Source organism: Prionailurus bengalensis, chromosome D2, assembly GCF_016509475.1.
Source record: "Prionailurus bengalensis isolate Pbe53 chromosome D2, Fcat_Pben_1.1_paternal_pri, whole genome shotgun sequence".
NCBI classification, from domain to species: Eukaryota; Metazoa; Chordata; class Mammalia; order Carnivora; family Felidae; genus Prionailurus; species Prionailurus bengalensis.
In genome coordinates this window covers 67,019,070-67,046,648 of record NC_057351.1, presented here as the reverse complement: position 1 = coordinate 67,046,648, position 27,579 = coordinate 67,019,070, and the positions used below count along the sequence as shown (strand labels likewise).

The 27,579-nt window shown below is 40.6% G+C and overlaps 1 protein-coding gene across 7 annotated transcripts in view; it reads right to left on the bottom strand.

The window, feature by feature from the left end:
* Positions 1-27,269, bottom strand: part of ADD3 (adducin 3) — a 125,964-nt gene extending 98,695 nt beyond the window's left edge. For 2 of the 7 annotated variants that reach the window (XM_043597473.1, XM_043597479.1), the window contains exon 1: positions 24,720-25,075. The gene's annotated coding sequence lies outside the window, so the exon portion shown is untranslated. Of the gene's footprint in view, positions 1-24,548; positions 24,647-24,719; positions 25,076-25,350; positions 25,641-26,919 lie in introns of those variants that run through there. The other 5 variants (XM_043597478.1, XM_043597472.1, XM_043597480.1 and 2 more) reach the window with 5 other exon arrangements.
* Between the last annotated feature and the right edge of the window lie 310 nt (positions 27,270-27,579).

Sequence of the window (27,579 nt, the reverse complement as noted above, 5' to 3'; positions counted from 1 at the left end):
AGAAGTATCTTTAATAATTGAGGTTTTTCTCTTAAATGACTGAAACTTAGAAACATTTATAGATGCTATGTTTACTGATTAGTAGGGTAAATAGATGGAAACAAAATAAATGGCAAAATTCATTTCTTAGTATTTAAATGTAGAGGATGAACTATTTCACAACATTACTTCCTGAAACTTTCAGGTAATGGTCCTGAATTAAAATCTCAATTAACTACAACAGCTTAGAAACTAGTTTTTTCTGGACAAACACTGTATGAATCTTGGTCCATTTGGTAAACTGGCTAAGTTTTTTTAACCTATTACAACATTCATTTTAGGCGCACCTCCTTCCTCTTCCTTTTCTCACAAATAGAGATTTGGGAGGGGTGGATGTCAGTAAGCAACAATCATTTATTCAAAACGAATTTACTGAGCGCCTATGTACCAGAATACATATGACCTATTTTACATGTCATCTTATTTAATCCTCAAAGCAACGCAAGAGATGGGTATTTTTATCCCAAGTCCATATACGAATAAAGTAAAAAGGTTCAGAGAAGTAACTTGCTCAAGGCCAGCAGGATTTTAAGTCAGATTTGTCTTTACTTATACTACCCAACACCAACTCCTCTCTTTCTGTTCCAGCTTGCCGCACTCAAGTTCAATCAACTGCACCTGCCCTCTAAAGTTCTCATTCAATAACATCTGCATTTCTTTAGCAGTACTAGTTTTTGGTTATCACATTATGAAGGGGAAAAATGGCTAAAACTAAGGACCAAGAATGGTTTATTTTATATCTCAGAAGTGTTCCATTTTCCATTAAATTATAGAAGAGTATACACAGCAACAGCTTCAGTTGCCCCAGATAAACTTCTACTGGAAAAATCCTCAACAGTAACGTGGGACAAAAGAGAAAGATGTTCTAGTGCTGTGCTGTCCAATTTGGTAGCCACAATTACATGTAATTACTGAGTATTTGCAATGTGGCTAATGTGAATTGAAATGTGCTATAGTGTAAAATACATATAAGATTTCAAAGGCTTTTGGGGCACTTGGGTGGCTCGGTCGGTTAAGCATCCTACTCTTGATTCTGGCTCAGGTCATACTCTTAGTTTGTGGGTTCAAGGCCCGTATCGGGCTCTGTCCTGGCAGTGTGGAGCCTGTGTGGGATTCTCTCTTTCTCAGTCTCTCTCTCTCTCTCTCTCTCTCTCTCTCTCTCTCTTCTCCTCCCCTGCTCACACTTTCTCTCTCAAAATAAATTTACTTTAAAAAAGATTTCAAAGGCCTGGTGTATAAAAAAGGGCAAAATATTTCATTAACTTTTTATATGGATTACATGTTGAAAAATAATACTTTAAATATACTGGGCCTAATAAAATCTATTTTAATAAAAAAATAAATTTTTAAATTTTCATATATATTCATTTTTTTAATAACATAGATATCTGAAAATTTGAAATTACTATGTATTTGGGGGAGAGGACAGCAGTATTCTAGGGCCTTCCTAGGAGACTTCAAATCAGACTATGCAGGTAGGTAGTACATAAGGCACCCACCTGTACAAACTCCATCCCTGAACAGAAACCCCAAACCTTTACAATTAAAACTCTTACAAGATAGTGTGCTATCAAAAGATAACACATTTGTATTCTTTAAAAATTTTTTTTAATGTTTATTTTTTGAGAGAGTTGGAGAGAGACAGAGAGTGAGTGGGGGAGGGAGACGGGCAGAGAGAGAGGAAGGCACAGAATCTGAAGCAGGCTCCAGGCTGAGCTGTCAGCACAGAGCCTGATGTGGGGCTCAAACTCACAAACTGTGAGATCATGACCCGAGCGGAAGTGGAGCATTTAGCCAACTGAGCCACCCAGGCACCCCAACCCTTTTGTATTCTTAATCATTTGGTCTTCTCTCATTAGAGGACCCAAGGAATTTCAGGTAATTGAAGTTTCTACTAACCAATGTTTTATTCTCTACAGACCAAAATCTCAAGGAGAAGTACCTATAGAAAGCTTTTAAAAATTTATCATTAACTTAAATATTGCATGGTTTTTATAAAAATTGATTTTAAATAAAAATATTGGCACCATTGACTATTTGCGACAACATGGATGGACCCAAGGGATATTATGCTAAGTGAAATAAGTCAGACTGAGAAATTCAATAACCATCATGATTCTACTTGGAAGTAGAATCTTAAAACAAACAAAAACCCACAAATTTTGTCACCATGAAACACAGCTAGTACCTAAGCAGTTTAAATCAACCTATTAAAACAATGAATTCCAGATTCTCCAGTAACTTCCTTGACTTTGTACCTATTCCTATTAAAATTGATTTAAAAATAGATTGAAGGACAGCTTTTATACCCACGGTAAAATCAAAAGCAATTATATTTTATTTAGACCCCAACCATAATAATGAATCTTTTTAGTTCTTCAGAAGGATGTATTATTGAAGGCCTTATTTTGAATAGACCAGGCTATCTTGGAAATTACCTTCTAAAACTGTTGTCATGAAACCAAATGTCAGAGCAAACATGGAAAAGAAAATCAAAACAAATCTGATAAATTCCATTCAAAGTCCTTGGTATGATGTAACATAGATAAATGCATTCTTACAGGCTAAAAACTTTGATAAATGAGTTTAATCACAAAATTAGACTAAAACACTAACACTTCCAATAGGACAGATTTCTTCCTTCACTGTGTTATGTATTGGTTAGGATTTCAAATCCACTTTTGTTTAAGACTTAAGTGAAGTCGTTTTGATCTAAGGGTGAATTTGTTTATACTGAAGAATCTGCATCAGGATGTTGTCATCAGTATCTGTTGCTGTTGATAAGCACTCCGTAAGTTCAACCATTGAGGGTGCCGCTGGGGACTTATGGATAAGAACATATGGAAGAATGGCTATGACGTAATGGACACAGAAAGGTACACCTAAACTAAATTTGGACTATCTTTTGTGTCTCCTTGGTCTGAAATAGTGTAATTGATCTATCATTGGTTTGGAGTATTTCTTTACTGGCTAATCAAGAGACACTGTCCTGTATGTTATTGGTTGTAAAATATTATAAATTATAATTCCTGCAGGGAACCTGTGTTAAACTATTGGCAAAGACCATGTTAGTCTCTGAGCATAATTGCCTCAAACAAAACTCTGTGCCTCATGTAATGGCCCACTTAGTTGAAAATAATGGAAAATTGGGGGCATAAATCCTCTAATCTACTTTACTTAAACAAATGACCTAAAACTTTCCCTTTTCTTTGTAGTATGGAACTGTTTCTCATTTAAATGTGCTCTTTTCCAAAAGAAAAAAAAAATGTCAAGGCCGCTGAATACATCTAGTTTGAATTTCCAATATAATGTTCCTAAACATGTCAGAACCATTTACCATGCACATGACTGGCTTCAGGGGTGAGCAAACTAAAACTGGAACAATATACAGAAGATCAGCATAGTTTTTTTTCAAAATAACAAGAAAGTGCATGACACATTCCAGACTTTTTAACTCCAAAAAAATTTTCCTAATTCAATGAAAGATTTAAAAAACAAAGACAGGCAGCAAGTATTTCTTGAAAAGCAGCTTCAAATCACTAAGAGACTGTGAGGTCTCTTATCCTGTCCAAACCCTGCTCTAGGGAAAATCAAGTGAAATTCTGGTAACTCCCTTACCCCAGAATTGCATGAATGGGTTAAGATTGCTAGTAAAGTCATAAAGTAGAAAAGACACTGGACTGAGAGTCAGAAACACAGGTGTAAGTCTAGATCAGCCACGAGTAACATTATCTTGAACATGTCACTCCATTCAACCAGACCAGGTCCTTCACCCATAAAATAAGGTAGGGGTTTCCACAATTTTGAGTCTAGATTTCATCCCCCTCTTTACCCCAAATTCCTCCCCCCAACTTTAAGGTTTACAGAGAATTCCCACTTCCAATCATTAAAATGATAGAAAGTCTAAACGATTCACACAAAGGCAGAATTTTAGCATCCAAAGAGACTTGCAAACCTGGGAACTCCTACTTCTATTAGCGGGGAAACTTTCTTTTTATTGGGTCATGAAGGCAGAAGTCAGCTAGTACCACTCTGCAGATTTCCATCTATTCCATAATTATTAAACACTATCTCCAACCCACTAACATAGAACTTGCACCCAGGGGTACCTGGGTGGCTCAGTCAGTTGAGCGTCTGACTCTTGATTTGGACTCAGGTCATGATCTCGTGGTTCATGAGTGTGGCCCCGCTGTCAGTGCAGAGCCTGCTTGGGATTTTCTATCTCCCTCTCTCTCCCTGTCCCTCTGCTGCTCTCTCTCAAAATAAATAAATGAAATTTAAAAATAAATAAAAAAAAAATTTGCACAGCTGAGGGGTATAATGAGGCTATGGTTCTTCATTTTAAAAATATGAATCAAAGGCTACAGGCTATGTGCCCCTTGTCTCAACTCCAGGGGCTTGAATGCCAATCATGACCTTCACTGCATAATACAGATCTGTATAGAGTTTCAAATTACAATCTCGACTGGGTATAAAAATAATAGATTTTGTATCACCTGAAACATTGATCTTGAAGTAGCTTATTTTAAATGTTTATTTATTTTGAGAGCAAGAGAGTGTGCGTGTGTGGGGGCAGAGAGAGAAGGAGAGATAGAATCCCAAGCAGAGCCCGACACAGGGCTGGATGTTACAGTGAATCATGACCTGAGCCGAAAGCAAGACTTGGATGCTTAACCAACTAACCGAGACATCCAGGTGCCCCCAAACAATTTTTTTGATCTAAGAATATGGAGGAGGGATGGAGAATTATTGTTTAATGGGTACAGAGTTTCAAGGTTACAAGATGAAGCGTTCTAGAGATAGTGGTGACAGTTATATAAGATTACCATTAAACTACACATTTAAAAGTGGCTAAGATGGTAAATTTTATGTTGTATTTACCACATTAAAAAATACTGGAAGACACCAGACACCCAGGACTCCAGATGGCATCAGCTGTACTAGTGAAGAAGAAACTCGTGGATGTTAAAATAGGGAAGCTGGCAAGCTGGATACTGATGCAGAATTTCATCCCTAAAGGCACTGCTGGAGGGTTTCAAAGAGCTCACTACCAATATTACAAGTAAGTCAATGTGAAGAAAGAATTGCTGGGCTTTCTATGGTGCTGGCAGCTTATGTGCTGTTCAACTATTGCCTTTCTTACAAGGAACTCTAACAAGAGTGGCTAAGTGAGTACCACTGAAGAGGGCCCAGTGTCGAGGGTGGCCTGGCACACCTGGAGGAATTCCATCATTGCTGAATCCTTTCACAGCCCAATTGAGAATATCCAATAAAAGATGGCTGGTACAAATTTAAATATATTGGAAATTTTAAAAAGAACTGCCCCCCCCCCAATATAAGACTATAAGTTATAGTATCTGCATAGGAATGACATTCTATTAAACAGCATTCAAAACAAAAAAAGAAACCAAGTCTAGTAACTGTAAGTTTAGAGTCAGGCAATCGCAAGGCTTGGGAGAAAATCTTATGACTTAATGGATGGCCAAAGGCAGTCAACAAAATAATGCCAACTACTAAAAATTAAAAGTTTTAGAAGAGATACAGTTACAGCTGGCATCATGGGGTAGATGTGCAAAGATGGTAAGGGCTGACCATTCCTGACCCCTTCTTTGCCCTCCCTAGTAAGGATGTTTTTCTATGGGAGCACTTCTCAAACAGAATGTGCTGTTAGCATGTATCATTTCATAAAGTTATTGGTAATTGCTTAAGTGAAACAGGAGTGACAGATGATTACAATTTCCAATTCCCACTTTCCATACCTCTGCTGTAAGTGGAGAGAAAGCTAGGAAAGGGCACTCTTAAAAAAGAGAATGGAGGGGCGCCTGGGTGGCTCAGTCGGTTAAGTGGCCGACTTCGGCTCAGGTCATGATCTCGCGGTCCGTGAGTTCGAGCCCCGCGTCGGGCTCTGTGCTGACAGCTCAGAGCCTGGAGCCTGTTTCAGATTCTGTGTCTCCCTCTCTCTGACCCTCTCCCGTTCATGCTCTCTGTCTCAAAAATGAATAAACGTTAAAAAAAATAAAATAAAAAAAGAGAATGGATCTGGAAACTATACCCAGGAGAACAGCACTAGCTTTTCTCCAGGTTGTTCTAAGCCCAAGGCTCTATTTCTTACACAGCAATTAATCCAGTGGTAGGCAGGCAAAGTCTTAATTCAGGAATTTAAAAATAAACAATGAAAAATATCTCTGGAAGAATATACAAGAAAGAAAGAGGGCTGAACGGTTTGGGGTGGGGTGACAACTTTCTTCTCATTGTATACTCTTGTGCCTTTTGGATTTTGTTCCATGTGAAGTTTCTTACTCCAAAGTTAATTTCAAATATTTAAAAATGAAAATGATTTTATAAAAATATGACTCGCAGTTAAGTTTACCTTAGAAATGAAGTTAACAAATTCTTGCTTTTAAATAATCAGTGAGTGCTTTTTATGCTTTTGATTGCCAAACTTTTCACAGTATTTTTTTAAAAGTTTATTTATTTTGACAGGTCGCCTGGGTGGCGCAGTCGGTTAAGCGTCCGACTTCAGCCGGGTCACGATCTTGCGGTCCGTGAGTTCCAGCCCCGCGTCGGGCTCTGGGCTGATGGCTCAGAGCCTGGAGCCTGTTTCCGATTCTGTCTCCCTCTCTCTCTGCCCCTCCCCCGTTCATGCTCTGTCTCTCTCTGTCCCAAAAATAAATAAACGTTGAAAAAAAAAAAAGTTTATTTATTTTGAGACAGAGAGACAGAGCATGCGCGTTGAAAAAAAAAAGTTTATTTATTTTGAGACAGAGAGACAGAGCATGCGCGTGCAAGTGGGGGAGGGGCAGAGAGAGAGAGGGGGGGGGGCGGGGAGGGAGGGAATGAGAATCCCAAGCAGGCTCTGCATTGTCTGTGCAGAGCCTGATGTGGGGCTCACACTCATGAACAATGAGATCACAACCTGAGCCAAAGTCGGATCCTTAACCAACTGAGCCACCCAGGTGCCCCAAATTTTCAGAGTAATTTATATGAAGTATTTTTAATTTTAAGAATTGCTTTTGAATAAGCTATTTTAATACTTAAAATTTTTTATTATTTTTTTTAAATTTTTTTTTTAACGTTTATTTATTTTTGAGACAGAGAGAGACAAAGCATGAATGGGGGAAGGGCAAAGAGAGAGGGAGACACAGAATCGGAAGCAGGCTCCAGGCTCTGAGCCATCAGCCCAGAGCCCCACGCGGGGCTCGAACTCACGGACCGCGAGATCGTGACCTGAGCTGAAGTCGGATGCTTAACCTACTGAGCCACCCAGGTGCCCCAATACTTAAAATTTTAAAGCACAAAAGCAAGTTTTATCCTGTAATATTTTAGAAGTCAGTTCTGTTAAATCTGGTATTTTCTTCCATCTATTTATAAAATAACTACATCCTAGTAGATCACCCTCTTTGTTACATGTCTTATTAGAGGGAGCTATAAACCAACAAAAATTACCAGCCATGCCTTTTAATAAGTAGGAAACATTAGGAGGAGACATATGTTATATTACTTGTTTCATTATAGAAATATGTAAAAACTCTCACTGGATTGGATTCTCCACTACATTTACACCAAAAAAATTTATTTTGAATGTGCTTCTTTTGACATTTTCTAATTGTTTCCTATAAGAACTTACCATATGCTTACTTTTGAAAGCTTTTTTAAGTTTTATTTATTTTGAGGTGGGGGGGGGTGGAGAGAGAGAGAATCCAAAGCAGGCTCCATGCTGACAGTGTAGAGCCCAATGTGAGGCTTGAACTCACCAATTGTGAGATCATGACCCAAGCCAATAGGAGTTGGACACTTAACCAACTGAGCCACCCAGGTGCCCCACCACATGTTTACTTTTGAAGTTCTAAGACAAACCACTAAATGGTAGCAAGGGGGAAACCTCAAGATGGCACAATGACTTCCTGTAATGACAGCATGCAATACTCGATATTAAAATGCCCAATAGGGGCGCCTGGGTGGCGCAGTCGGTTAAGCGTCCGACTTCAGCCAGGTCACGATCTTGCGGTCCGTGAGTTCGAGCCCCGCGTCGGGCTCTGGGCTGATGGCTCAGAGCCTGGAGCCTGTTTCCGATTCTGTGTCTCCCTCTCTCTCTGCCCCTCCCCCGTTCATGCTCTGTCTCTCTCTGTCCCAAAAATAAATACTAAAACATTGAAAAAAAAATTTTAAAAAAAATAATAATAAAATGCCCAATATCTTCAATTCTTTCTTTTTTATTATTCCACTATGCAAAAGTTTAAAATACAAAGCACAGCATAGGGAGGAAGTTTCATTTGGAAACAAAAAGAGTATTAAATCAAAATGAGGACTACTTAACCATTTCCAAAGGTACAAATGAAAACAAATCCAAAGACTGAACAATTGGGTAATAACTGACAAGCAGTGAAAATTAAGGAAAATTAAAAAGTAGTCAGGTTTTGGGGCACCTGGGTGGCTCAGCTGGTTAAGCATCAGACTTCACCTCAGGTCATGATCTCAGGGTTCATGAGTTCGAGCCCCGCGTCGGGCTCTGTGCTGACAGCTCAGAGCCTGGAGCCTGGTTTGGATTCTGTGTCTCCCCCTCTCCCTGTCCCTCCCCTGCTCAGGCTCTGTCTGTCTCTCAATAATAACCAAACGTTAAAAAAAATTTTTTTAAAAAGTACTCACGTTTCTAAAGTCTTTTATGTATGGTAAGAAAAAGATACATTTACAAATCTTCCTCATTTCTAGTAGTACAAGTCCATCTCCCTCTGTCATAAATCAGAATCGGAAATGGAGTAAAATGCAACATTTAAATTTCTACCCATGGTGATGGAATGTTCCTTCCACCTCTACATTATTTAGCAAGTTGTACAGATTTTTTGCCTCCAAAATGTCCCATTCCTCTCTTTCTAATCTCAAAGTCACTGCCTTACTTCATTTGCTCATCTCAAAATGCCTAACTTGTCTCTCTGCCAACACTTTCTCCATGACAACATTCTTCACACACCAATCTCGGACACATCTGATTATGCCTCTCATCAGCTAAAATAAGTGCCCTGGAATAAAATCTAAATTTCTTAAAATAGTACCAAAGGCCTTCATGATCTAATGCTCTCAACCTTACCTCTCCTGTTTCCTCGCCCATCACATTTATCCTACAGACCTACATGCTTTCCATCAACTTCTGTAATTCACCCTCCTCCAACATTTGGAAGATCCTATAAAATTCAACTCAAATGTCAACCTCCTTCGGGGTACCTGGGTGGCTCAGTCAGTTAAGCGTCCGACTTCGGCTCAGGTCATGATCTCACAGTCAGTGAGTTCGAGCCCCACATCGGGCTCTGTGCTGACAGCTCAGAGAGCCTGGAACCTGCTTCAGATTCTGTGTCTCCTCTCTCTGCCCCTTCCCCACTCATCCTCTGTCTCTCAAAGATGAATAAATATTAAAAAAAAAATGTCAACCTCCTTCATGAATTGTTTCAGTGGGATAAACATTTCCCTTCCCTTTGCCCACCTGGACTTCCTTTACATTGCTGCCTTAACACAGCTCTCAGGCTAGTGTTGGAGTTAGTTACATAGGTGCCCATCTTCCCCACCACACTTCTTGTCCAGTTCATGTGTTGCCCTTAAAATGCTGAAAACTGGGGTGCCTGGGTAGCTCCAACCAGTTAAGCATCTGGCTCTTGACTTCAGCTCAGGTCACGATCTCACGGTTTGTGAGTTTGAGCCCCACATCGGGCTCTGTGCTGACAGTGCAGCCTGCTTGGGATTTTCTCTCTCCCTCTCTCTCTGTCCCTCCTCCACTCATGTGCTTTCTTTCTCTCTCAAAATAAATAAACGTTTATTTTGATGCTGAAAACATCTCAAACCATTCAAGTAATAGGGACCTCTTTTGTCTAGAAGCTTTCATTCTAATAAAGGAATACATAAATATATATATACATATGTATATATATATTAGTATATATACATATATTATAAATATATATGTATATATGTATATATATGTATATAGATTTATGTATTCCTTTATTAGAATTCCTACATTAGAATGTGTATATATATATATATATTTCATAATAAAATTAGGGGGCAAATTTTATGGTATGTGAATTGTATCTTAATAAAAAAAATAACATTAGGGTAGTAAGTGGTATATGAAAGTTAAAGATAATCCTTTCATGTATTTCCTTAGCAGGCAATTCTTTGATGGTAATAATGTTTTTAAGAAGGTAAATATCATCAGGGCACCTGGTGGCTTAGTCAGTTAAGCACCTGACTTCAGCTCAGGTTATGATTCCACAGTATCTGAGTTTGAGCCCCACATCGGGCTCTGGGCTGACAGCTCAGAGCCTGGAGCTCGCTTCAAGATTCTCAGTCTCCCTCTCTGTCTCTTTCTCTCTCTATGCCTCTCCCCAACTTGTGCTCTCAATAAATAAATAAACACTAAAAAAAAAAAAAAAAAGTAAATATCATCTTGGTTTGGCTAAAAGAAAATTATTGGGACTTGAGTTCTCGATATTTTTAAATTATAGGTACAGAGAAAGAAGCCATCTTAATTAAGACCTAATAAACTTATTTATATACTGGTTTCTATTTTCTGAAACCCACAGAAATGATAACCTTAGAGCTTTCTTTTGCATATGTAGGCCATCTCCATGAAATTGGATATTTAAGGAAAAAAAAAAATTAGACTCATCTATGACTTGCCAAGGATAGGATCTCAGACTCCCTCCTGATGTCTACCTGAAAGATCTAAATAGCTTAACTCTGACTCTCTAGGCGAAGCAAGCTAAACCAGGTTTAGTGTGGTAGTCACGCTTCATCAACTTTGGACTGGGAAAGCAGTTCCATTTTAGAAATAAGGTCCACATACGTTGTTTTAGTTGTTTTTGTGTACACATGTGCACACACTTTTTTTCCTTGTATCTTTTTAAAAAATTGAGATGTAATTCACATACCATAAAATTCAGTCTTTTAACTGTACAATTCTGTGGCTTTTAGTACATTCACAATGCCGTGCAACCATCAACTCTGTCTACTTCTAGAACTTTTTCATCATCCCACAGGGAAACCCAGTACCCATTAAGCAGGTCACTCCCTATTTCCCCCACCCCCAGCCCCTGGCAACCACTAATCTGCTTGCTGGATATGCCTACTCTGTGCATTTCACATGAACGGAACCAGACGATATGTTTAGCCTTTCATGTCTGGCTGCTTTCATTTCGCATAATGTTTTCAGGGTTCATCCAAGTTGTAGAATATATCAGTACTTCATTCCTTTCTATGACTGAATAGAATTCCATTGCATGGATATACATTTATCCATTAATCAGCTGATAGACATTTAGCTGTTTCCACTTTTAGGTTATTACAAATGCTGCTGCTATGAACAATAGTCTACAGGTTTTTTGTGTGAACACATGTTTTCACTTCCCTTGAGTATATACCTAGGAGTAGGACTGCTGTGTCATAATGGTAACTATATGTTACTATTTTTAACCTGAGGAATAGCCAAACTGTTCTATTTTACATTCACACACACATTTCAAAGGACAGTAACAACAGTTTCACATTTTGATTGAAACCAATTGTTCTAGGGGCACCTGGATGGCTCAGTTGGTTAAGCATCCGTAGTCAGCATTCTTGATTTCAACTCAGGTCATCTCATGGTTCATGAGTTCAAGCCCCACATCTGGCTCTGTGCTGACAATGAGGAGCCTACTTGGGATTCTCTCTCTCTTCCTCATTCTGCCCCTCCCCCAGTCACACTCTCTATCTCAAAAGAAATAAATAAACTTTAAAAAAGCACAAACTGTTCTATCACTAGAGAAAAAGATTTCCTTTGGGACCAAGTGTCTTTAGAAGTTAAAATAAATTCAAGGTTTTACACAACATATTAAATCCCTTTAAAACATAAAGATGTAAAGCAAGACATCAAACCCTTACTGCAACAAAGTTTATTCTAGTCATCAAAGAGATTAAATATGGAAATATTTAAAAGTGAAAGAGGAAAATAATGACAACCATCAAGTTTATATAATAAGCCAATAACTATATTTTCACTCATAGCAACTTCCTACTCAGTATCTCTAAAGTGGATGTTGAATAGACATTTCAAACTTATGTCTCAAACTGGACTCCTATTCCCTTTGCCTCCCAAATTTGTTCCTCCTGCACTTTTGCCTAGGCACCAAACCTTGGTCTCAAGTTTGACTCACATATATACCCCACATCCCAGTGGGCAAATCCCGTTGGCTATATCAGCCAGAAATATCCAAAATCCAATCACATCTCACCACCTTTACCAGGTACATCATTTCTCGCCAAGATTATTGCACCACTATGGTCTGGTGTCAAAACACAGCCAAAATAATCCTTGGAAACTCTGTGTCAGATCATGTCCTACCTCTTCGAAGTCATCCAACAGCTTCTCAAACCCATCCCTCATTCCGTTTCATCTATGCTAGATGCTCTTGGGCCTCAGGGCGTTTTCCCTCTGCCTGACACAATCGTCCCCTTTATATCACATACATGCTCCTTACCTTTTTCAAGTCTTTGCTCACATGCCACCTTCTCAATGAGTGCTTCACCTAGCCATTATTTAAATTTGCCGTACACCCAAACAATCCCTTTATTTTCATTCCCAGTTCTGTATCTCTCCATAACATGTAAACCAATACAGCACACAAGTTACTTGTTTCTATTTACCTTCAGGAATATAAATTCCATTAGGACAGGAGAGTTCTTCTGTTCTACTTACTGAATTCCCAAGAACTTAGAGCAAGGCCTGGCATGTATTAAGTGCTCAATAAATATTTGCTAGATGAATAAATGAATAAAAGGAAACATAAAACTGCTCAGAAAAGAAGAACTAAGAACAGAAGTCGGAAATATTTATAAGGAACCAATATACCAAACATAGTAAAGATGGAATGGGAATAGAAAAATACTATTTTTAGAAAAATATGCCATTATGTTTCGACAGTTTGCTTTAGGAAAAAAATGCTATCCTTGTTCACTTCATTGTTTTTGACAAGGTTCTATCCGTTGTCCATTGCCAAAGGCCTTTAGTTTCTGTGGAACTAAAATAAACTTTGGGGGACCTGGAATGATAATGTCCTTTTCTCAACTGCCACATATACACAGAGCCAAGGACTTTCATGGTTTTGGCCTTCCATTAGACCTATGCCCAGGACTTTCACACAGTTCAATCATAGGTTTCTTGGCCACCTTCCAAGTAAAACCACTAATTGGTGACTTTACCTTCCTTGGAAATAAACTCACAGAATCTTCAAACTGGAATGGTTCTTAAGATGATCTATCCCAACCCCTCACATATTTTATAATTAAGAAAACTAAAGTGAAAAAGAAATAAAGTGACTTGCTCAAAATATCCTGAATACTTACACTAAGTAATTTTCAAAAAATAAGTGACAAGCATTACAAAATTTAAGAGAATTCAAACACTTGGAACAAATCCTCTAAAATTCAAAACTAGACTTTCTTAACAAAAACTAAGTAGAAATTATATTTCATAATATGAACAACTCTATCCATAGATTAGATTTAAAAGATACAACAGAGCCATCAACAGAATTACACTCCAGTATTTGGCAAAGTACATAATGGACAAATTCGGATTTTTTTTAAAAAGGCACATCTCTTCCCCAAAAGAGGCTTTTCTTATTCAGTGTTAGAAATGATGAGAATTTGGGGCACCTGGGTGGCTCAGTCAGTTAAGCATCCGACTTCAGCTCAGGTCATGGTCTCAGAGTTCATGGGTTTGAGCCCCACATCGGGCTCTGTGCTGATAGCTCCTGATAGCTCAGATTCTGTGTGTCCCTCTCTCTGTCCCTCCCCTGCTTGCTCTCTGTCTCACTCTCTCTTGAAAACAAACAAACATTAAAAAAGAAAAAAAAAATTTTAAATGATGAGAATTTAAAAAAATTTTTTTATTGTTTATTTATTTTTGAGAGAGAGAAAGAACGTGCATGTGTGCAGGAAAGGCAGAGAGAGGGGGACAGAGGATCTGAAGCAGCCTCTGGGCCCCTTCTCTGTGCTGACAGCATAGAGCCTGATGAGGGGCTCAAACTCACAAACCATGAGATTATCACCTGAGCCGAAGTCGGACACTTAACCGACTGAGCCACCCAGGCACCCTGAAATGATGAGAAGTCTTCTTCCAAGTACCAATTTCCCTAAGCATTACTTCAAAATAGTAGTGTTAGGAGGTTTCTATGAACCAGTCATTTTCACATCAGGTTCACAAGAACCAGGTTTCACGTCAGGTTAACTTTCACCACCACTCTCTCCCTCTCATCCTGCAATACTCTAATATACCTCCTAGGGATGTGTGTCCTTGGCACTATTTCTGATAAGAGTATACTGTAGCCTTTATGTGCCTTGCAGTGGGAAGACATTGTGAACCACTATTATAAACGATCTCCCATCATACTAGAGAAAAAAAAAAATATTTTCATGGACAGTAATTTTTTGCCAAAAATCCTTTCCATACCCTGCACCTAATGAAGTCCTATCCTGTCTTTCAAGGCCCACCCTTGTCCTCTGTGCTGGAGATTTTTTCTGACCACTCCATTTATGGGGCTCCTTTCTTGACCAGATGACCTATAGCCTTTGTTATCTGTACCTGTCATCCAGTATTTATCACACACGGGCAAGTAACATCTTTTGTGCTGTCATCTTAGTTGTTGCTGACCTTTCCTACATTTGACTGGAATGCAGAGTCAGAATCCAAGGAGTTATGGAATTGATGTTCCCATGGGGTTTTCTGAAAGGCAAAGCATAATTCTCTTACATACGAAAGGGAAGGTCGTCTTAAAGGAGTGACTGGGTTTAGAATACACAGCACAACCATCACTGAACTACAATTTTAGAAGCTTTTGGTTATACTAAAACAATGATTCCCAACCCGTTAAAGTAATCAAGATATTTTAAGGTCAAAATAGGTTTTAAAAGCCAAAACCACATTCAAAGAGTAGGTATTTCTCTTAATTGAGAAAATAATGCATTCAAAACTATTGGTACATATATTAGAGGTACGGTACTCAGAGCACACTTGGTGTGCACAACAAATTGTTCCCCCAAGATCTTGATTGGCACATGGTTGAGTTTTATTGTGCTGTGGACATGGGGTATTACTACAGTATTACTACCTAAAAATATTTAGAAGCAAAATACAGAAAGACAATTAACACATCCCTCCCCTCCCCTACAGCAACCCTCCCCCCCGCCAAAATCCCAGCATAAAACCCTTCTGTAGCCCAACCCCTCCTCCCATGAAGCAACATGAAACAATTCACTGTTTCAAATTTTTCTTGTGGTTTTAAGTTAATATAGAGAAAGAATAAAGAAATGAATATTTTAGATAAACCAAATAGCAAATATTTGAAGGTCTATCTTACATACTTCCTGATCTTTCTGAAATTTCAATCCTATTTACCCATTTCATCACCCTTTTACAAAACAAACAAAAAACTACCAATATTTTCCAGCAGAGGCATAAATACTATTCTGATCTTGGTTCAAGTCTTTGTGTAGTCACCAACAAGAACAAACTTAAATAAATGAGCAGTATAGCATCCTGTTTAAAGCAGTCAGCCCTGGACTCTGCCACTTATCAACGGTATGAACTTGGGCAAGTTACTTAACTAAATTCCAGATAATTTATGTAAAGTGCTTAATATAATCCTTGGCAGGTTTTAAGGGCTGAGAAAAATGGTTACTGATTAATTACATAGGATATATAACAGCAAAGATATTTTAATTTCAAAGCTTCCTTTCAATTCATATTGTCAAAGTTCCTTCTTGTCTGGCTTTGACAGGCCTATTCCAGGTATCATAATCCTATAACTGGTTTTGTGACCTCTAGCTCTACCCATGACTACTATCACTGACAGTCTCTGGAAGTTAGGACAAACTGGACAGAACAATCCAGGAGGCTCCTTGAGTACAGGAAAACAAAATCCACTCTGAAACAGTGAAATCACTCAAGCAGGAATAGTGCCTTAGAAATGGAGACAAAGTAAAAAGAAACGAAGACAAAAGGGCAAGAGTAAAAAATAACTGAAATATTCAAATACTCTTAGAACCCTTACCTCCAGATAAACAAGTGATTTCTCTGATTTTAGGCCCAAATTTTAAACAATATCATTGTTGTCTGCAGAAGCCATCAATAAGCAGAACTACTAATGAAATATGCCTCATTAAAATAATTTTCTTTACCACTTTTGATTTAATAATGATTTCATCATTCCTAGACTATTTTTTAATACAAAGTCTCAACAACTTTTTGAACTTTCTCCGTTCCCACGCAATCCAACAAATGGGGAATTAGTTCTTCATCATGGGTTTAGGCCTCCTGCTGGAAAGTATAATTAAAATTAGGGAAGCAGCAATTCCACTTAGTACTAAGATCCTGTCGAATTCTTCAATGAAGCTCAGTCTGGTTTCTTCAGTAGCCTGGAGAGTTCTGTAAGAAAAACTTGGGGCTGCTCAACGTGATGCTGGCCATTCAGTAGATGGCACTCTTCCCTTTGAGCCCAAATTAAACAAGCTCCAAGAAGCATGTTTTGTGACAGTCAGGTGTGATACAAAACAGGGTTTCTCTCTTCAAAGCACTTAATGATAGTCACAATCCCACCAGAAATGCATTCATCAAAAGCTGGTGGTCCAACTAGACACTTTTAAAGAGCCCAGAGAAATTCAGATTATATAACATCAAACACAATATAAAATCAACTAACTCAAGTGATTACCAAGTAATCAGCTTCTCAGAGCCTTCACTACATCAAGCAGATATACCGTTCTTATTCAGGTATAAAATGTTCCTTTCTGATTACTTTCTACTCTAGAGGTGACGGTCTTTCAGTGGCTAGTGACCAAATCATTGTCCCTCTAGTATTTTATTAGAGTATTTAATAATATTTTAGAAAACTATGATTTTTATCATTATCAACATTCACTAAGACCAATAAAAGATGTATTTCTTTCATATTACTTTCAACGTTTTGGTTAAAAATAACTTTCGATACCAACTTAAAAAGAAATAGCCGAATACAAAATTACTGTAGATTTAGTTTTGCAAAAAGGTGTTTCAACAGTATGGGTTTGTGATTCATTAATAATATGTATCTTATTTTAATGCATAATGGTTTCCAACTATTACCTGACAAGGTTTCTCACACTTCTGTTTGAGATCTTTTTTTGAAACTTAAAAAACTGACAGTTGGGGAGAGCAATGGAAGGAAATTCCTGTTAGCGCACTCTAGCTGAAAGCCAAGCTTTTAAGGGATCAGATACGAATCACCTTGAAAATTCCACCTTTCTCTAGGAGAGGTAAAACTCAGTCCCAGCAATAAAAGTCAGAGGAAGGCAAGGTAAAACAAAACAAAACAGCAACACAGCAACACAGCAACAACAACAACAACACAGTTTAAAAGTTAAAGTGAGAAAAAAAAAAGTTGGGGGAGTGGGACAAACAACAAGACCAGTACATCAACTCCATTGCCAATCTTTTCCACTTTCCACTCTTATCTGTGCTGCTCATCCTATGCACTTAAGGCCATTCACAACTCCACTTGAGCTGTGACCATCACCCTTCCCCAACCACTTCCTTAGATAGTAAGAAACACTGCCCTGATAGAATCTTTTCATGTACTAATAAGACAAATGAGATTAGAAGTGACAATGCAGCTGACAGTTGCTGGCTCTACTTTCTGAAGGATTAAAAATAGAGTGTTCTTAAAGAGTCCCTGGAAAGGACTTGATCCCAAAATACATTTCTTCAGACACTCCAAGTAAGCCTAATTATCTTCTCCATGAGGATACGGAGTAAATCCCCCCCCCTTTTTTTTTTGCTATGGCATTTAGTCATTCCAGCAGATCAAAAGATGACAGCATGAGAATATTGTATGGTAAAAGGAAGAAGGAAATGCTATCCTTGTACAAGAGAGCTGAGCCATTGTGGAAGAACGTCACAGAAACATTGCTGATGGTGACAAATTAAAGGCACACACCAACTCCCAAGATACTGAAAAACTCAGCACTTCTCCAACCTGATTGCTTTTTCTACATTGCTGGAATTCCAGCTCCCCTAGGAGGCAACCAACAACAGCCAGGAGCTTAATTAAACAGACTCCTGAATTCATACCTTTCCTTTTCCAAAGAGGTAAGGGGATAAGGGAGTAAAAAAAAAAAAAAAAAAAAAAAAAAAAAAAATATATATATATATATATATATATATATATATATATATTAGAATAAATTTAAAGGAGTATGAAAAATAGCACAAAGTAACAATTTCATGTATGTTAACTGGAGTTAGAGTTCCATCTTATTTAATGAATCACTTGCCTTAATGTCTACTTGCCTTAATGCACCTTGTGAGCACCAGAAGTTGTTGTTTTTTTTTTTAATTTTTTTTTTAAGTTTATTTACTTTTGACAGAGACAGAGTGTGAGCATGAGCTGGGGAGAGGCAGAGAGAGAGAGAGGGAGACACAGAATCGCAAGCAGGCTCCAGGCTCCAAGCTGTCAGCACAGAGCCTGGCGCAGGGCTTGAACTCACGAACTGTGAGATCATGACCTGGGCCAAAGTCGGACGCTTCACCGACTGAGCCACCCAGGCGCCCCCACCAGAAGTTTTATTAATATATACAGTGCACTTCTTGAGACATTGGTTTTAAGAACATTATGTCATTTGTCCTTAAGCTTCCAAAAAGTGTTCTTACCCTTGGCTGGCTAGTTGTAAGAAATTTTTATCCTGTGGAAACCATGTGTGCGTACTGCATTAAAAGGGAGTTTCATCATCCCAGGTTCAAATTGTAGCCTTGTCTGAGGAGGTAGCAATCTTAAATGCTAGCTAATGTACCGCCTATACACCAGTATCCTCAGGCACAGTTTCGGACAATTTGAAACAAATAGTTCCAAAGTTCATCTTATACCTGGGAGTTACAATTAAGCTTTAACTAATGCCAACTTTTAAAAACAAGTAAGTATAAAGTATATGGTGGCAACGGGGTTCGGTTTTACATCAGATAAAAGCTCAATTTACATCTAAACTCATTAGCAGATGTAACTATATGTCAAAGCCTAGACATCTTTTACAACAACAGTTCAGCTTTGGCATAGTTAGAAAACAGACTATACTATCTTCCTAAGAAGGAAATCTACAGTAAACTTTTTAATGTCGAAGATGGGTTTCATTCATTTTATAAAATGGTGATCATGGTACCACTTTTTGGGTTATGCTAGATAACACTGAAAGCCACATTCATTCTTTAAGGTTTCTAGGATACTCATTAAATTGCTCTTTCAGTGTAGTAAGTAATGTCCTAGAAACCTGAGATTATTAATGCAGCTTTTCAAAGGTATCCAACAAAAATTAGTTTAAGGAAACAAGAGACTGATTCTCGTTATCTGTACTATCATCTAAGGCTTCAGAGTAAGTTAAACAGTACCATCTCAACATCCAAATAGGTTTTCAACTGTGCAATTTTGAACTGCATTTTGAAACTTGTCCAGATATAAAAGATTATTAAAATACACGTGACATAAAGAGGTCACAAAGAGCTCACAAACCTTTTTTTCCTCCAACACTTAATTTTAATTAACACAAAATTAATTTTCAGTTAAAATTGTCCAATGCATACCGTTGACACTCAGATTATGTATTGCATGAATTCCAGGTGAATAATTTTTTAACTTTACATGAAAGGAAGAATATCCCCCAAGTAGGATGGTTACACACATGTGTCCATAGCCAGTGACAGCAAGACGAAAAAAATAATTAAACTCATCTAGTTATTATATACAAGGAATAACCGACATGTTTTCTTTCAAGTCAACGAAAGACTTCTAACCTGTATGATATGGAGGATTCTCAATACATACAACCCATTACAGTAAAAATTTCAGATTGTCTTGGCTTTTGGCCAAGAAAGCTTAGTCACTTGCAGAACCTGAAAGACCTCATAATAATCTCATCTATAAATATGCTGGAGGGGCACCTGGGTAGCTCAGTTGGTGAAACGTCCAACTCTTGATTTCGGTTCAGGTCATGATCTCACAGTTCATGGGTTTGAGCCCTGCATAAGGGCTCAGAGCTGACAGTGTGGAGGTTGCTGGAGATTCTCTCGCACTCTCTCTCTGCCCCTCCCCCATGCATGCGTGAGCTCACTCTCACTGTTCTAAATACACTTAAAAAATAAGTGGACTGGAATGGACCCCAAGATCAAATGATAAACCATTAACACAGAAGACATGAAAGAAAGTATTAGGGCACTCATTTTGAACCTCGATATGACAGTCTACAGCTCCTCAATTTTAAAGAAGGTGTCTGTTTAAAAGAATAGGGCTCTAATTAGACATTTAAGACTTTTTTTCTATTCCAACTCTACATATTTAGTATTTCCAAAGGATTTGGAAACAACCCTGAACATTAATTCTAGCCAAAAAATGTAGTGCTTATTTAGATGAGAAACAGTAACCTGTATCTTCAATATAGCTTGAGCTTCCTTAATTCAACATATGCTTGTTTTAAAACAATTTTTCCTGGGGCACCTGGGTGCCTCAGTTGGTTGAGGGTCCAACTTTGGCTCAGGTCATGATCTCACAGTTTGTGAGTGTGAGCCCCCCATCGGGCTCTGTGCTGACAGCTCAGAGCCTGGAGCCTGCTTCAGATTCTGTGTTTCCCTCTCTCTGCCCCTTCCCTGTTCATGCTCTATCTCCGTCTCTCAAAAAATGAATAAACATTAAAAAAATTTTTTTTCCTAACTTTATGTTTCACTAAACTATCAAAAAAAGGACTTTTCAGTTCTCTACAGTAATTCCTTTTTTTTTTTTTTTTTTTTAAGTAGGTTCCAAGCCCAGCATGGAGCCCAATGTGGTACTTGAACTCACAACCCTGAAATCAAGAGTCCAACATGCAACTGACTGAGCCACGCAGGTGCCCCTACACTAATACTTCTAAACATTACTTAAAACAGCTCCTAATTTGGGTTATGGTTTATGTGCCTGACCTCTCAACTACACTGGTGAAGCAGCAACACACAATTCCTTGAGGAATGTGACAAAGTATAAGCCACAAGTTATATCTTACAGCTAATTTTAGAAGGCATCTGAGGGGATATTTAGAACAAATTTAAGTTAAAATCCATCTTAGGTTGGTATGCTGTTGATAGTCAGAAGATCAGGCCTACTGATTTAGATACTGATTAGAACCAGAATCTCTCCAAGGGGAACTAGTGCCTCTTGGGGCTGGTGGGGCCCAACAACACCTAGTAAGTTTAAAAAAAAAAAAGAAAAAAGAGGAGAGAGAGACACTTTAATATCTTTAGTAATTAAAAAGATAACATACTCTAGCTCAAATCCCAGCATCCTAGCTAAACATACATTGTATGAATCAAAAGAATCCTCTTCCAAAGTCAAGAGGTGATTCTACTTAATGCAGATTAATCACCACTCTTCATATTTAAAAACCTGGTGGTATTAACACACCAAGTTGTAGCTAAACAAGCACAGGCGCAGCTGTAGTCTTGGGAACACCGCGAAGACCTTTCAATGATTTGTAACTACCATTGCAACTATAATAGCAAGGCTCACTCCAGAGTCACACTCTGGGTTCAGAACCAGCCTGTAGCGCCTAGTAACTATACTCCTTGGACAAAATACTTGAACTTTCTATGTCTCTTTAGTCACTGGGTTGTCATGAGGAATAAGTAAAACCTATAAAACTGGTGCAGAGGTAGAGGAAATAAATATTAGTAGCTACAAGTATTTGCTGAGTCTTCACTTGCTAGGTAGCGTAATAGAACCACCAGGAAAGAGTCATTTTCTATACTAACGATGGTAAACACATAAAGCACTGAGAACCATACTATATTCTAAACACTTTACATAACACCACTTGGTTAAGGTTCTGATTATCATTCCTTAACACTCTACAAACTGAATTTGTTCACAGATGGGTTTCTATGCTTTTTATAGGATTTCTTCCCTCAATACAAATGCTTCTTACACCCTGATGACACGCATAAGTGCTGCCCAGTACTGCTAACCACCTGCTTTGCAACAGAACAGATTAAACAGCTAACAACCTATATAGGCTCAGGTGTAACCAAAACAGACGTGATACACCTACTTTAGGAAACCTCACAACTGCACAAGTGGGGCCTTACCTTGAGTCTAAACTTTAGGATTGCGTGTGGGAGCTGAAGCTATGTGCTCTTAGTCTCAAAGACATTCTGGTTTTACAAACACCAAATCCTCATTTTAAACATCACTGAGTGGAGCTCATGTTATTCCCAGTACAACATTATCGAAAAAAAGGGGCCAGAAATAGCAAAGTTACAATATAATTTTCTCATTTTTAGAATGTAAAACCTATCTTGAAAATACAATCCTTCTAGCATGAAAATAAATATTTCCCAGGTGTTTTATGATCACCTGTCATGTCAGATGTTTACCAACATTTCCTGTTATCATACATGTAAAAAGCTATAACATATTGAATGTCCCAAAAAACAACAATCTCAAGAATTCTTAAATAATCTTTAACATTCAGGGCACCTGGGTAGCTCAGTAGGTTAAGCATCTGACTTCGGCTGAGGTCGTAATCCCAGTTTGTGGGTTTGGGCCCCACATCAAGCTCTCTGTTGTCAGCACAGAGCCTACTTCTGGTCCTCCAACTCCCTCACTCTGTCTGCCCCTCCCCTGCTTGTGTGCTCCCCGCATGTGCGCTCTCTCTCTCTCTCTCAAAAATAAACAAACATTATGGGGTGTCTGGGTAGCTCAGTTGGTTCAATGTCTGACTTTGGCTCATGATCTCCTCGTCTGTGGGTTCAAGCCCCATGTCAGGCTCTGTGCTGACAGTTCAGAGCCTGGAGCCTGCTTTGGATTCTGTGGTCTCCCTCTCTCTCTGCCCTTCCACCACACTCTCTCTCTCAAAAATAAACATTTTTTAAAAGTTTCAAAACTAAATAAACATTTAAAAAATTACATTTAACATTCAAAATTGATACACCACTTTTTTCTTTAAAAACTATTACCAACATGCCAGTATTTGAGGTTGATTTTAAGAGTGAACTCTTCAGGGGAACCTGGGTGGCCCAGTGGGCTAAGCATCTGATTTTGGCTCAGGTCATGATCTCATGGTTCTTGACTTCAAGCCTCACGTCTGGGTCTGTGCAGACAGCTCAGAGCCTGGAGCCTGCTTCAGATTCCGTATCTCCCTCTCTCTCTGCCCCTCCCCTGCTCACACTCTGTCTCTTTGTCTCTCTCTCTCAAGCTCTCTCAAAAATAAACACCTTAAAAAAAAAGTGAACTCTTTGAAAAGTTGAAGCATTAAATGTAGTGGCTTTTTTTTTTTTTTTTTGGCCCTCCCTGTCCAAAATTAATCCACTCAACTTAAGCAAAAGGAGTTAGAAGGCAGTTACAATGCAATCAAGATTTAGAGACAAAAAAACTTTACACATATGCTCCCGAAGTTTAAACTTAACCGTATAAATGTGTGGGGACCATACCTTAATCACACAAATTTTTAACAAACATCTTATTTTAACGACAGATTACACTGCACTCTTAGTCTCTTCAACAATACCCTCTTTAGAAGTCTTCTGAAGTCCAAATTAGGATACACCAGGCATGATGCAGAGGCACTTCATTCCAGAAAAGCAACCACTTCACACTGCTAAATCTAACATGTTGTATAATTTAACATAAACACGGACACACGTTTATGTAGCTGGTTCCAACCCCAGAATCTTATCAACTCGCTCACCAAACTCAACTCGCTCATATAATCCCAACTCAAAACCTCCTGGCTAAGTGAAATTCCGTTTTTCTCCTTACCACTACAGTGGCCGATTGCAACAGCACATGTGCCAAAGAAATGAGTTGTTTTACTACGCTCCCATTTTAAGCGGGCACCTACTTGCAATTAAATCTCTGCAACAAAAAAGTTCACCTGAGGCCATTCTTGCCAATTTAATGGAGACCTAGTTTCTTCTACCTGTCTCTGTGGTCTTACCTCAGCTATAGGATACTTCCAAAGAGGCTGGACGTGCCCCAAACACCAGCAAAGCGGACCCACTGCCAACTCCGCTTGTCACCCCAGGCAGGAAGCACAACCTAACGTGTGAGCGTTTGTAGGGCTGTGTGTGCGCGCCGGAGGATGGGGACGCGCGGATCACAGGAGAAAGGTAGTTGAATACTTGCAACTTGTAACAGAAGTTTTTTCAATGAGGAAAACAAACCAACATTCCTTCCCTTACCTCCCTCCACCTTTTCCAAGTGCAGCAACCTCCCACCCTCCGGGAGCGCACCTTCAGGGCTAAGGTTCCCAAATCACTGACGCTTCAACTAGCTCACAATTTTCAGAACGCCTCACCCTCTCCAGGGAAACCAGAGGGCGCCCTAGAATCGGGCCCACCCCGCGACGCCCCAAGGCCTTCCCCCGCAAATCTATTCCCCTCGCACCAGCCCAAGGCTCCCATTTCGGCCCCCGGGCGGGGGCAGAGAGAGATTCACCTGAGGCCGCAGGAACATCCAATAGGAAGTCCCATCGGCCCCGCAAGCCGCGCCGCTCCAGCCCCCGCGAGACCCCCTGGAAGGGTCCCGCAGCCCAGCCCGCGCGGGCGCCCGCCGTCCCCGCCGGGAGGAGGGGCTCAACGACGGCGCCTTCTCTTCTCTCAGGATTACCTCGCAGCTCGCTTCGCGCAGCGGGCTTTGTGCTTTCCTTCCTCCTTCTCCGCGGCCGCCGGGACTGCAGCGGCCGCTCGATCCGCCGCCGCCGCCTCTTAAGCGCCGCGAGGCTCCAGAGGGGAGGGCAGAAGGGGAGGGGGCGTGAGAAGGGAGGGACCTGGGCGCCAAGCCCTCTGCAGCAGGAAGCGGCGACACCTGGGTCGCGATGCCTTTGGCTCTCGCTCACAGTTTTTAAAAAAATAATTTAACCCCCCCTTCCTTCCCCTCCCGCCACTCGCCCTGGCGACCGTTACCGGCGGGCCGCTCGCGCTCTGGCGGGACTGGCCAAGCGCCCCCGGTACGTCCTCTGACCACGCCCCCTAAGCCCCGCCCTTAGGCCCCCAAGCGCCCCTGGCTCCGCCCCCCAAAGGCTCGCCCCGCAGCCCCCAAACGCCCCTGGTCCCGCCCCTTGGGCCCCCGAGCGTCCTAGCCCCGCCCCTCGGAATCACAGGATGTTCTGGGCCCCGCCTCCTTAGGGCCCCGCCCCTCGCGGCCCCTAGGGCCCCTCTCGAGCCTTGGCTCCGCCCGCTGCGGCCCCCTCCCCGCCCTCTAGCACCACATCTGTGCAGCCGCCGCCGCCAGGACCTACCGGGCGGCTGGGCCTCTCGGAGGGCCTGGCGCTAGGCGGCTGCTTGGCACCTCTTCAACGTCCTCCTTTGGTTTATGCAGTTCCGATCCGTGGCGTCCCCTGAGGGTCGGAGGGGGAAACGACCCCGATACGGAAACCCGAGTACCAGGAGGAGGAGAGGCACCTCAGAAATGTTGCCCGCCCTAACCTGAGCGATCCCTCCCCGTCCCAAGGCTGAACCGCCGCTTTCTGTCAACCTCTGCCGCCTTCTCTGGCTGCTGGGTGTTGAGAGGGAGGCCACTGCTGAGGTTCGACCTCCGCACGCCCCCCATAGGAGGGGCCTAGATTTTCTCAGCATGCTTGCCTATTGGGCGCTTCCTGCCCCCCCCCCCACGCCAACGTCCACAGAGGGGCAGGGCCGGGGTTCTCTCAATCCTGCTCCACTTGGACCAGTGGAGGGTCTTCACCCCTACTCTGGCCCCTGGCCTTGTGACCTTATAAGAGCTGACATCATGGAGGGGAAACGTCGAGGGAGGCAGCGCCAGCCTTGAAAATGAATTCGGGGCTGGGTAAACTTTTGCAACGTGCAGTAGCAGGGATGTGGATCCATCCACAGGTGACACTGAGCCCCCCAACCCCATCGCCCAGACACGTTTCTCACCCTAAGCTATTCTCGAGACAGACCTCCCAGGAATGTGTATCTTTTTCTGCCACCTACGACTGGCACATCCCTCCCTCACACGTGTCCTCCACGGGCACGAATCCACTCACAAGCACACCCCTCCAAGCGCCATTCTGGTTATTCATGGTCCCTTGAGTCAACCCCACCCTACCAAGCAGAACAAACTTCATTCCCCACCCTTATCTCCCTTGGTTTCCAAGGCACTGGCGACAGTCCACTTCATTTCCTTCCTCCTCTGCAGACTCTTCTCTTCCCCCTCAAATACTTCATGCCATCCCCCTCATCTTTATCCCCTCCCTCTTCCCTAAAAATGTGCTAATTAAAATGTAGTTTCCTCTTCCCACATATGAAGTGTGGAAAATGAATCTTGTGTTGGCACAAACTGTGATTCATTTATCCTCATTTTCTCTCTCCACTGGACTAAGGCTATAGAAATTTCAGTCTACCACCATCTCCCATCTGCTCAAAATCTAACCATGCCTTATGATTTTTAAATACCCCTAAAGGATCATGGGGAAGACTTCCTAACTTTGGGGAGAAAATATTTAGAAAACGCTCAGCCTGTCATTTTATTTGGCATTTAAAAATATCTGCAGTATTTGAGAGAGAGATTGGGAGTGGCTGGATGTTTTCTCGCATTTATAAAGCAAAAAATGAAAAGCTTTTGCATGCATCAAGGTTAGCCTTTTAATAAACAGCAAAAAAAAAAAGTATGTTAACAGCACTTATCAGACAATAGTCTCCAGTATATACAGCATTTGCCAGTCACAAATCTAGACACCCCCCCTCCCCCCGCAAAGGAAGACAAATTAACATAATCCATTTCAAGCATGTCTGATGAGCAATCTTTTCCAGGATCATTCCCTTTCCCACAGTTTCTGGACAGAACGGATAAAAGATCGGCTCACCTGCTGAAGATGCAAGGCTTTCTTGCGTCCAGGGTAGTAGACGTGTGTGTCTTCTGTTCTGTAGGTGTGGATTCTGCAGTGCTGCACAGAAACCCACTGCAGCCACAGACCGGCAGCGGCAGCGGCAGTGGCGGCAGCGGCGGCGGCGGCGGCGGCGGCAGCAGCAGCAGCAGCTTCTCCCAATGCTGAGTAGTAAAGTGTGTGACTTAGCAGAGACTCCCCAGATACCATTAGGCGCTTACTTATAAAAGAGGAGGCGGAATCTTTCTTAAAGGAATGGGTTTTGTTTCTCCTCTCTACTATTGCTTCATAAGAAGCAGAAGCAGGGACTTTTTGGGACTGAGTAAAGCAGTGCAGCTGTGGGAGGTCAAGGTTAAAATTAACTGGACTGATTTAGTATGAATCAATGAACTGCTGGAAGCATACATTAGTTTTAAAGAGCCCTAGTAACTTCAAACATCGGGGTCCATGGCAAAAATAAAGTGGTGTGCCTGAAAACTGGTTAGTATTTTGTGCCAATATTTAATTTACAATCATTGCGCTAAAATGATAACCGAATAAAAGGAAGTTACTAGCATTTAACACAAGTATGCCGAAAAGAATAATAAAATGAAACTCATTTATGTGACTGGGAGCAATGGAGTCAAGCCTTCTAACACT